Below are 11,011 nucleotides of genomic sequence, written 5' to 3'. Positions count from 1 at the left end.
AGATTTACAGTCTGTTCTAATAAGAAAAGAAGCATTAAGAATATCGCTTTGAAATTTATTCACACAATGAACGATATCTAAAATTTCTTTTTTAATAGTCGAATAATTTTGTTGTGTAGAATTCCATGCTTTAAATGTGTATCGTACTAATTGTTCTTTGTTGTCAATTCGTTGTTTAAGAATTCCTCCTAAACCAAGTTTTGAAGTATCACATTCAATAATCTTAAATGCAGTAGGGTCAGCTAAAACTAAACAAGGTATTTCTTTTGATTTGCTTTTCAGGATTCGAATAGCATTAGTATGTTGATCTGTCCATTTTGAAAGATTCTTTTTTAGTCGATCAAATAATGGTTTGGCAATAATAGCAAAGTTTTGAATAAAGTCTGCTATATAATTTAAACAACCTAAAAAGCGCAGTAATTTGACTTTTGTTAAGATTACGTTAGGAAATTTATTAGAAAATTCAATAGCTCTATCAATAGGAATGATCGTGCCTTGGAATATATTATGTCCTAAGAATCGAATTTTTGTTTGGCAAAGAGCTAATTTTTTAGCAGAGACTACAAGTCCCGCAGTTTTGACAGCATTAAGGAATATAGTTAAATGTTTAACATGATGTATGTCAATAGAAAAAATAAGAACATCGTCAATGTAGACTATCATAAATTTAAGATAGGGATTAAATACATCATTCATAATTTTCTGGAATTCAGATGGGGCATTTTTTAATCCAAATGGCATAACGTTCCATTCATATTGTCCGAAGGGAACATTAAATGCCGTTTTATATCGATCTTTTTCATTAATCTGTATTTGCCAATATCCCGATTTTAAATCAAATTTTGAAAAAATGCAGGCATTTAGAAGTCTACCTAATAAATCTTTTTTATTTGGAATTGGATATCGAATCCATTTTAAAACTTTGTTTAGTGATTTATAAGTGATGACTAGTCTGGGAACTCCTCGTTCCTTTTCGACATTATTTTCTACGTAGAGGGCGGCACCGCTCCATGGTGACGAGCTAGGCCTAATTAATCCTTTAGCTACGAAGAGAATCTATTTCATTTTTTCATATTTCTAACATTCTTGTATTCATTTGAATTGGTTGGGCTTTAGTTGGTATTTTAGATTCAGAAAAGCTTTCTTCATATGGTAGTGATACTATATGTTTATGTCGATTCCAAAAAGCAGTTGGTAAATCACTACAGATTTCTTTTTCAATTTGCTGTTGTATTTTACTTATCGTGTTTTGAATTTCAGGTAGTAACAGCTGTTCTTCAATTGTTTTATATTTTATTTCAGCTTTTAATTGATATAAGAAAGTTTCTTTGTTTTGTATGTTTTGTTTTACATTATTTATTTCTTTTATTTTTCGTTTATCAATAAATTCAAATTTAACTTTTATTCCTTCTATTGTTGATTCTAATCCAGTATGGTTTATAACAACAGGATATAACATACTGATAAATGGGGTTCCTAAAATAACAGCTTGGTTTAGTCTTTTTACCATAATAAATGGTAGTTCTAAGCAAATACCATTATTACATATAGCAGCATTAGATAATTTATAATTTATTTTTAATTTACTTCCATCGGTTGTATTTAATATTTGTGTTGTTTTATGAAAATATTTTGTGGGGACTAATCTTTCGTTTATACAATTTAAATCAGCACCTGAGTCTATTAAGGCTAAGGTTTGGAAATTACATTCGTTCTGGACTATTATTTTAACTAATGTATACCATTTTTGGTTTAGTATTTTGTTGATTAAATTCAATTGAGGTTTCTGTTTAATGTTAGAGGATTCAGGTTTATCTTCCATGTTGTGTAGAAGGTTAGCAAATTCTATTTCTTCTTCATCTGCAGAAGGATTATCTGTTAATTCAGTTAATTCTAATAATTTAATTCTGTTTTTTAACTTAGTTCAGATTTTACTTTATTAATTTCGTGTTTTAGTTCGGCAATAGTAGGTTCTTTTTAATACTGTTCTTTTGACTAACTCGTTTAAGTATGTCAGAGAAACTATATTCTTCAGGAGGTTTAATTAATGGTGTTGGTTTATTATGTGTTTTTGCTATTTGAATATATTGACTAATTATTGTTATTTTATCTTTAGGGTCAGAAATTTTATCTATAATTTCAAGAATTAAAGTATCTTCTTTGGTAAGAGTATTACAAGAACAGTTCATATCATTTTCGGATGAAGAAACGGTTTCATATAGAAAATCGTTATCTTTTAGTAGTTCTATATTTGATTCCTCATCATCAGAACTAGTAATATAGTCGTAAGACGTTGTACTGAATTCCTTTTCATTGAGCTGAATTATTTCATATAATTGATTTCGTATATTTTCATCTAATATAAGGGATTCTATCTTTTTCTTAATGAGGCTCTAAACAATCACATTTGAGCCTACTCAAAAATTTCGCTAGACGAGAGTGTTTTGATGCCCAAAAGTCCTCAAATTGATCATCTCGACATCAAGATGCATAGACATGAGAAAAAAAATTGATTTCAAGTTTTGGAAATAATGCTTTTTGTAATGCATTTTTTTTACCGTCAATTTTCAAGATTTTCAAGTTGTCATAGATCTGTCGATCTACACTATTTTTGAAGCTTTAAACTTTATAAATAAAGATGAAAATATATTTTAAGGCTATTACAAAGATTTCTGGTGTTGAAACTACATTTCTCGACACTATTTAAAGGTAGGCTCCAATTTGATTGTTTAGAGCTTAGGCTTTATACAAACTGCACCTATATATATATATATATATATATATATATATAACACTATTTTTTAAGTTTTAAACTTTATAAATAAAGATGAAAATATATTTTAAAGCTATTACAAAGATTTCTAGTGTTGAAACCACATTTCTCGACACTATTTAAAGGTAGGCTCCAATTTGATTGTTTGGAGCTTAGGCTCTATACAAACTGCACACACACACACACACACACACACACACACACATATATATATATATATATATGGGAAAGGATGGGATTAGCCCATTAGCTCATATGAACATACGAGCACAATGTCCCAGATTGAATCTAGGTCGATCTGACGATCACGGATGTCCAGTAGTGTTTGAATTTTATTTATTTTTCTACAAATTCAAATTATTTGTAATTTTAGTTGTGTGTTCACAAAAATAGGTGAATCTTCGAAAAATATCAAAAAAATATTTTACATGAAAAAATTGACCAAAATACTCCCAACATATTTTGAGGGTTATTTTAGTCAATATTGTTTGTAGATAATTTTTTTATATATTTTTATTAGATGCACCTTGATGAGAAGAATGCACACCTAAAATTTCAAGTGATTTGGATTTGTAGAAAAATAATTAAAATTCAAGCACTACCAGACATCCGTGATCGTCAGATCGACCCAGATTCAATCTGGGATATTGGGCTCATATGTTCATATGAGCTAGTGGGCTAATCCCATCTTTTCCCTACATATATATATATATATATATATATATATATATATATATATATATATATATAAAGTTTAAAGCTTCAAAAATAATGTAGATCGACAAATCTATGAAAACTTGAAAATTTTGAAAAATTGACGGTAAAAAAATGCATTATAAAATACATTATTTTCAAAACTTGAAATCAATTTTTTTTCTTATGTCTATGCATCTTGATGTCGAGATGATCAATTTGAGGATATTTGGGCATCAAAACAACCTTTTCTAGTGAAATTTTTGAGGTAGGCTCTTATTTGATTGTTTAGAGCCTCGGCTCTATATAAACTTTTTCATATATATATATATATATATATATATATATATATATATATATATATATATATATATATATATATATATATATATATATATATATATAATTCTTTCCAACGCTTATAAATGAAAATGAACAGTGATTTCGCCTACTCTCATCACTATCCAAACTTCATCGCATGGTCACAGTTGTCTAGTAATATTTCAATTTTTATTTTTTTTCTACAAATCTAAATTACTTGAAATTTGGAGCCTGTGTACATCTTAGCGAGGTGCACCTAATAAAAATATAAAACAAATAATTTGATAAATATAAATTGACCAAAATACCCTGGAAAATTTTTGGAGATATTTTGGTCATTTTATATTTTACGAATTATTGTTTTCATATTTTATTAGGTGTGCCTCACTAAGATGTACACACGCTCCAAATTTTAGATCATTCCAATTAGTAAAAAAATTTGAAAATTGATACACTACTAGACAACTGTGATCAAGCGATGAAGTTTAGTTGGTGATGAGGGTAGGCGAAATCACTGTTCATTTTCGCCTATAGGCGTTTTGTAATATATATGTGCGACACTATTGTGCTATGGATGAATTAAGTCAGTGGCATTATTGCTTGGTATCACTGGCATAATATAACCGTGATGTAATCTCTCCATGGTGCCACAAAGTACCATGGATATATTATGGTTGTGGCACATTTTTTTATGGATTATGCACTACAGATCTACTACATTCTCAATTATTATTATTATTATTATTATTATTTTAAAAAAAAGTAGAAATGGTTATGGTTGTCAAAAAAGAGAGGTTTTGATATATTGGTAACGTAAAAAAATTGAGAGATATTTTTTAGGGAATGTATCTCCATACCCCCCATTTTTACGCTTCATTTCTCCATAACCTAAGATTTCAAAACATATCTTCTAAACCCTCTAGACTAACTTTACCCACTTTAAACCTATCTTTTGGCCCAAACAAATATAAGAAAGACACACTTTATAAATCCCATCTTTCCTCTGTCTTCACATATATTCCCCAAACTCCTCTTTCTCTCTCTATTTTCCCCAATTCTCTCTCTTCCTGTGTCTCCCACACTCTCGCTTTCCCTCCGTGTTTCCCCAAACCCGTCTCTCTCTCTTCCAGTATTTCCTCAACCTCTCTCCCCCCTTATGTTTCCTACAAACACAAAAACAAGTTATAAAGCTGTCTCTCTCGGCTGATCAAGGGGGAGGACATACATTTAATCCCAAAAAACAACAAGAATAAAATCTTCTCTTCTTCTCTTGAAGAAGCTCAAAAAGCAAGCTTTTACAAGCTCTTGTAATTTGCAGACACCACCCACGTTCATAATTTTAGAACTACATTTAGAGCTACATGGATCAGACAACAAAGTTCAACTTCTTTTTGGCAAAAAAATGGTTATAAACCTTGCTTTCTCTCTCATTATCTCACTGTAGAGGCAACATTATGGGCCCAAAGTTTGAGATGCTCTTTCATATCCATGCCTTGACTCAATTCAGGCATTTTCCATTGAATCAACGTGCTCTCTGGTTTTCTCACTGACCATGCCTCTGATAAGTATGGCCTGGAAATGTTTTTATTTTCTTCTTCTTGCTTCTCATTCTCTCTCCTTCGTCTTAACCATCCTCTGGAGGCTTGGGATGATGGATTTCATTCTAGGACTCAATTCACTCTCCTCAAATATAAAACCCAAATCCATAAACCCTTTCAATTCCTCAAACTCAGTGTACTAGAGTTTTGCCTCCTTGGGGGAAATGAGTGTGTGCCTCCTAATATACACTGCACACCACCTGAACCGACCATGGCTAGTGCTCGAGCAGAGGCAGTCATGGGATACAGAAAGAGAGAGAAGTTTGGGGAAGAGAAAGAAAAGATGGTATCTTTTGAGAGACTCACAGGAGCGAGAGAAAGAGAGAGAAGTTCGCGGAAGAGCGACAAAATATGGAATTTAAAAAAGATATGTCTTTCTTAAATTTGTTTGAGCTAAAAAATAGGTTTAATGTGGGTACAAATTATTCTAGGGGGTTAGTTAGAAGATATAAAACCTAAGATTTCCATGCCCAAGATATATTTTGAAACCTTAAGTCTATTGAAAAATGAAATCTAAAAATAGGAGGTAAGGAGATATTTTCCCTATTTTTTATACTTTCCCTATAGAGAAATATTTATAAAATGGTTACACATCCTAAAAAAATAGGTTGTTTTAAAATATATTTTTATTTAGATCCTTTTTTAGGGATTTTGTTGATAAATGCTCAAATTGCTCTTCTTCAGGGTTTGTAACTTTGAAGAAAAAAACACATTTTGGTAACACTTAGCCCAAATGGTTTGAAAACTTCTGTAAGTTTCAAACTTAAAACATGTTTTTAATTAATAGATCTCATTTGACCTAGAACAAAACTTGGGTATTTAAGTTATTCGTCTTTAGTGGCTTCAGTGACCAAATTACCAATATGCTCCGTTTTGATTAATAAGGGAAATTTTAGCTTTTTTTAATGAGATAATTAAGGAGGTACCAAGTGAAATTATTCAAAAGTAATCATTTTATTGGTTAATTAGTTAGGTTAACCATCTTACTGATTTTTTAGATGGTATTCCATTTTATTAGTATTTTTCGTTATTTTTTGCATAGTAATACACATGATCAATATAAGGAGACTGTATAATTCTAGTGTAGTACACGAAGGTCACAATTGTTCTTAGCAGTACATAAATGTCAAATTTATTGAAATTGCAAAGATAAGGGTGTGCTATTAACTGCTCAAAACTCGAAAGAATTTATCAAAATTTTTAAACCTCCTAGCTGCTCTATCTTATATTTGATAGTTAGGAGTAATTGTGATTTTTTTGTACCACCTTAATTGAACTCTTTTAGGGCCAGGTCGTCTGGCCCATTGCCTGTTGGAACATGATGCCAAATCACCACCCCATGTAGTATTCTCCTTCTTCTTTTGGGCATTTTCATCACTTTGAATGGAGGCCTTTAAAAAGGGGCTATATCTATATATATATATATAGAGAGAGAGAGAGAGAGAGAGAGACGTGCAGATGAGTGAGGCAGAGAAACATGCGGGCCAGTAGTTAAAAAGGGAGCTCGAGGGCGTGAGAGAAAATGGGTGAAAACTTAGAGAGAGGTTTTGGGGGAGAAAATTTGGGGTTTTTATGACAGTACCCTAGCGCCACCATTTGGGCTCATCTTGGGCCATTTTTGTCGGTATTTCTTCGCGGTTGTTGTGAATCGAAGAAAAGAGTCGACTCTAGGCGGTTTTGTAGTAGGAAGTTCTTTGTTTTTTAACATTCATTGAGATTGTATGAGGTAACTCTATATAACCCCAATCTTATAAGCTTTCCTCTTGATAGTGAATATATCTTTGCCATCTTGCCCGTGGACATAGCCCATCTTGAGTGAACTACGTATATGTGTGTATTCCTCTCTAATTTCATTTGTGTTGTGCTTGGATGATTTCCCATATCTCTTGATTTATTATTCTTATATTTTTCTCAATTATATTGCACTTGTTATTGCATCTTGAAAATGTTATTTGAGTGTTGAAATCTTAGGGGTGTAGTGCTTACTACATCTAGTGGGATTTGAGATTTCTCGATTTGCTCAAAAGGAGTGATTAGGTTATCCCGATTTTACAACAAGTGGTATCAGAACTCAAGGAATTAGTAGTATTTTTAGAGAAATGGCATCTCACAAGTTTGAGGTGGAGAAGTTTAATGGAAAAGATAATTTTGAAATTTAAAAATTAAAAATGCAAGATTCATTGTACATCAAGGGCAACATAAGGAATTACTTAGAAAAGATAAGAAATAGGTAAATATGACTGATGATGATTGGGGCGAACTCGATATGAAGGCACGGGCCACTATTCGCTTGTGTTTAGCGAATGAAGCTTTATTTAATATTGTTGGCAAAAAGATGGCAAAAGTTTTCTGATAAAAATTAGAAAGTTTGTACCAAACAAAATCTCTCACAAACCAAATTTTCTTAAAAAGAAAATTGTATTCCTTGAGAAGGAAAGAAGGTGCAAATGTGTCGCAACACTTGAATGAGTTTAAGAACGTCATTTGTCAACTTGAGAGTATTACTGCGAGAATGGACGATGAAAATAAGGCGGTCATCTTACTTTGTTCATTGCCGGAATCCTATGATAACCTTGTTACTGTAACTAAAGAAGATTCTCTTAATTTGGGCTCGGTGTGTAGTGCCCTACTTGCCGATGAATTTCGAAAGAAAACATCTTTGGGAAGTTCGGTAGAATCGAAGACGGAAGCTCTTGTTGCAAGAGGTTGATCGAATGAACGGGGTAATTCATCGAGGAATCATTTAAGAAGTAATTCATGATTTTGATCAAAATCAAGAGGGCTCAATTACAAGAATGTGTGTTGTCATTGTGGGAAGCCCGATCATATAAGGAAGAATTGTTTTAAAAGAAATGGAGTGAACTCTCACAAAACTCCTAATGTGGGAGGTGAAAAGCTATATGAATCCAAGAATGAAGCAAATCAAGTTGAAGAATCTACATCTGGGTTCATTAAAGATGAAGTATTGATGCCGACATATAATTCAATATTTTATCAAAATTGGATACTTGATAGTGGAGCTACCCATCACATGTACCTCTCATAGATCATGGTTTGACCCATATGAGTCATGTGAAGGAGGATCGGTATCCATAGGTAATAATTCCACTAGCAAGGTGGTTGGAATGGGTTCAGTTTGCCTAATGATGTTTGATGGGATTATTCGAGCAATTAAGGATGTTAGGCATGTGCCGAAACTAAAAAAGAGCTTGATTTTCCTCTCTTCTCAAGATTCGAAAGGCTATGAGTTCACCGGTCAAGGTGGAGTAATCAAAATATCAAAAGGGGCTCTAATTGTGATGAAAAGAGTCCTAGTTGGGAGCTTGTACAAGTTATTGGGAAGCATAATAATAAATAATGAAGTGAATTCTGTGGTCGAAGGTGAGGAAGTTTCATTTCGCCTATGGCATAAAAGATTGGGGCATATGAGTGATAAGGGTATGGAGGTCTTGATGAAGAGGAATTTTATTCCTACATTTCAAATTGATGGATCCGAATTTTGTGAGCATGTGTCTATGAGAAACAACATATACAACCTTTCAAGGCCGGCAAGCATACAAGGAAGTGCAAACTTGATTACACTCACTCAGATGTATGGAGCCCTTCACCAACTACATATTATGGAGGTGCATTATATTGTCTTTCATTTCTTGATGACTTCTCAAGAAAGGTATGGATCAAAACTCTCAAGTCCAAAAGTGATGTGTTTTGTGCACTCAAGAATTTTAAAGCCGAAGTTAAAAAATCTATGGGGCATCACATCAAAGTTATTCGGACCGATAATGGTGGAGAGTTGTATCAAAGGAGTTCGAAAATGTTTGCAAGGCCGAGGGAATTACTAGGCATTATACAAATGCCTACAATCTTCAACAAAATGATATGGCCAAGAGGATGAATCGACTTTGATGGAGCTGCGAGGTGCATGTTAAGCAATGCCGGCTTATAACAAGAATTATGGCGGAAGCCGTATCAATAAGTCGTTATCTTATCAACCGATCACCTTCGGTAGCATTAGGAAGCAAAATTCCTAATGAGGTATGGTATGGAGCTCTGAGTGACTACTCCCATTTAAATTTTTTTGGTTGTGATGCATATGCACTTATTCCAATTTGCCAAATAAACAAATTGGATCCAAGGTCAAAGAAGTGCATCTTTGTAGGTTATAGTAAGGGTATGAAAGGGTATCGGTTATGAGATCCAAGTACCCGAAAAATAATCACTAGCCGTGATGTGCATTTTGATGAATCTAAGGTATTGGTAAAGGGGGTGATGATAAATGACAATGGTCAAAAGTGCAACAAGAGAGCTAAGAATTTCAAAGCAACCCTGAAACGATTCCACCAAGTACAAATATGCCTTATGAGAATATACTCATTGATCATGATGAAGAACATAAAGAACTAGGAAGTCAAGATGAAGAACCATATGGCCATCATGATGAACTGGTATCTTTGGCACATAGGCGCTTTACTAAAGAAACTCGTCTACTCGGGTGGCACAAAGATTATGTGAATGCAAATACTTGCATGCTTTGATAACTGAAAATGAAGAGCCAACATCATTCTGTGAAGCCATCGATAGCAATGGTACCAAGCATTGGAAAAGAGCTATGGAATAAGAGATATTGGCCCTTCAAATAAATAAGACTTGGGATTTGGTGGAATTACCAAAAGGTAGAAAGGTCGTTGGTTGTAAATGGGAGTTCAAGATAAAGAAATGGTTTGATGGCAAGCTTGAAAGATATAGGGCAAGATTGGTAGCAAAAGGTTTTTTGCAAAAAGAAGGGATTGACTTTGATGAAATTTTTTACACCAATAGTCAAGTTAGTCTCAATTCACTTGCTGCTTAGTTTAGTTGCTACGCGTGATTTAGAGCTTAAGCAAATGGATGTAAAGATAACTTTTTTGAATGGAAAACTTGAAGAGGAAATGCACATGCAACAATCGAAAGGCTTCATAGAGAAGGGCAAAGAAGGACTTGTGTGCAAATTAAAGAAGACCTTGTCTGTGCTCATGCAAGCATCAAGACAATGGTATAGAACATTTGATATCTTCATGATGGGCCTTGGGTACACATAAAGTAAGTATGACCATTGCATCTATTTAAAGTTCTTTGATGATGGTACATACTTGATTTTAGTATTATTTACGGATGACATGCTTTTGGTATGCAAAGATAAGACAAAAATTGATGAGCTCAAAACTTCTTTGAGCAAAAGATTTGAGATGAAAGATCTCAAGCCGGCAAGACAAATCCTTGGGAGTGAAATTGAAAGGGATATAGACAAAACGGAATATTGTAATTATCTCAAAAGGGTTACATAGAAATGGTGCTTGAAAAATTTGGCATGAAAGATGCAAAGCCGGTGAAGACACCCTTAGTGCCTCACTTCAAATTGTCTGCAATGTAAAGTCCGAAGATAAAAGAAGAAAGAAAAAACATGACTAAAGTTCCTTATGCAAATGCAATTGGAAGTTTAATGTTTGTCATGGTATGTACACGACCGGATATCGTGCATGCGGTTGGAGTTCTAAGTCGGCTTATGACAAACCTCAGAAAGGTTCGTTGGGAAGCAACAAAATGGGTGTTTTGGTACTTGAGAAGTTCAACTAATTATGCAATCACA

The sequence above is a fragment of the Amborella trichopoda genome, chromosome 9 (genome assembly GCF_054954075.1).
Source record: "Amborella trichopoda isolate Santa Cruz 75 chromosome 9, AtrichopodaSantaCruz75HAP2 v2.0, whole genome shotgun sequence".
Taxonomy (NCBI): Eukaryota; Viridiplantae; Streptophyta; class Magnoliopsida; order Amborellales; family Amborellaceae; genus Amborella; species Amborella trichopoda.
This window is presented reverse-complemented; position numbering follows the sequence as displayed.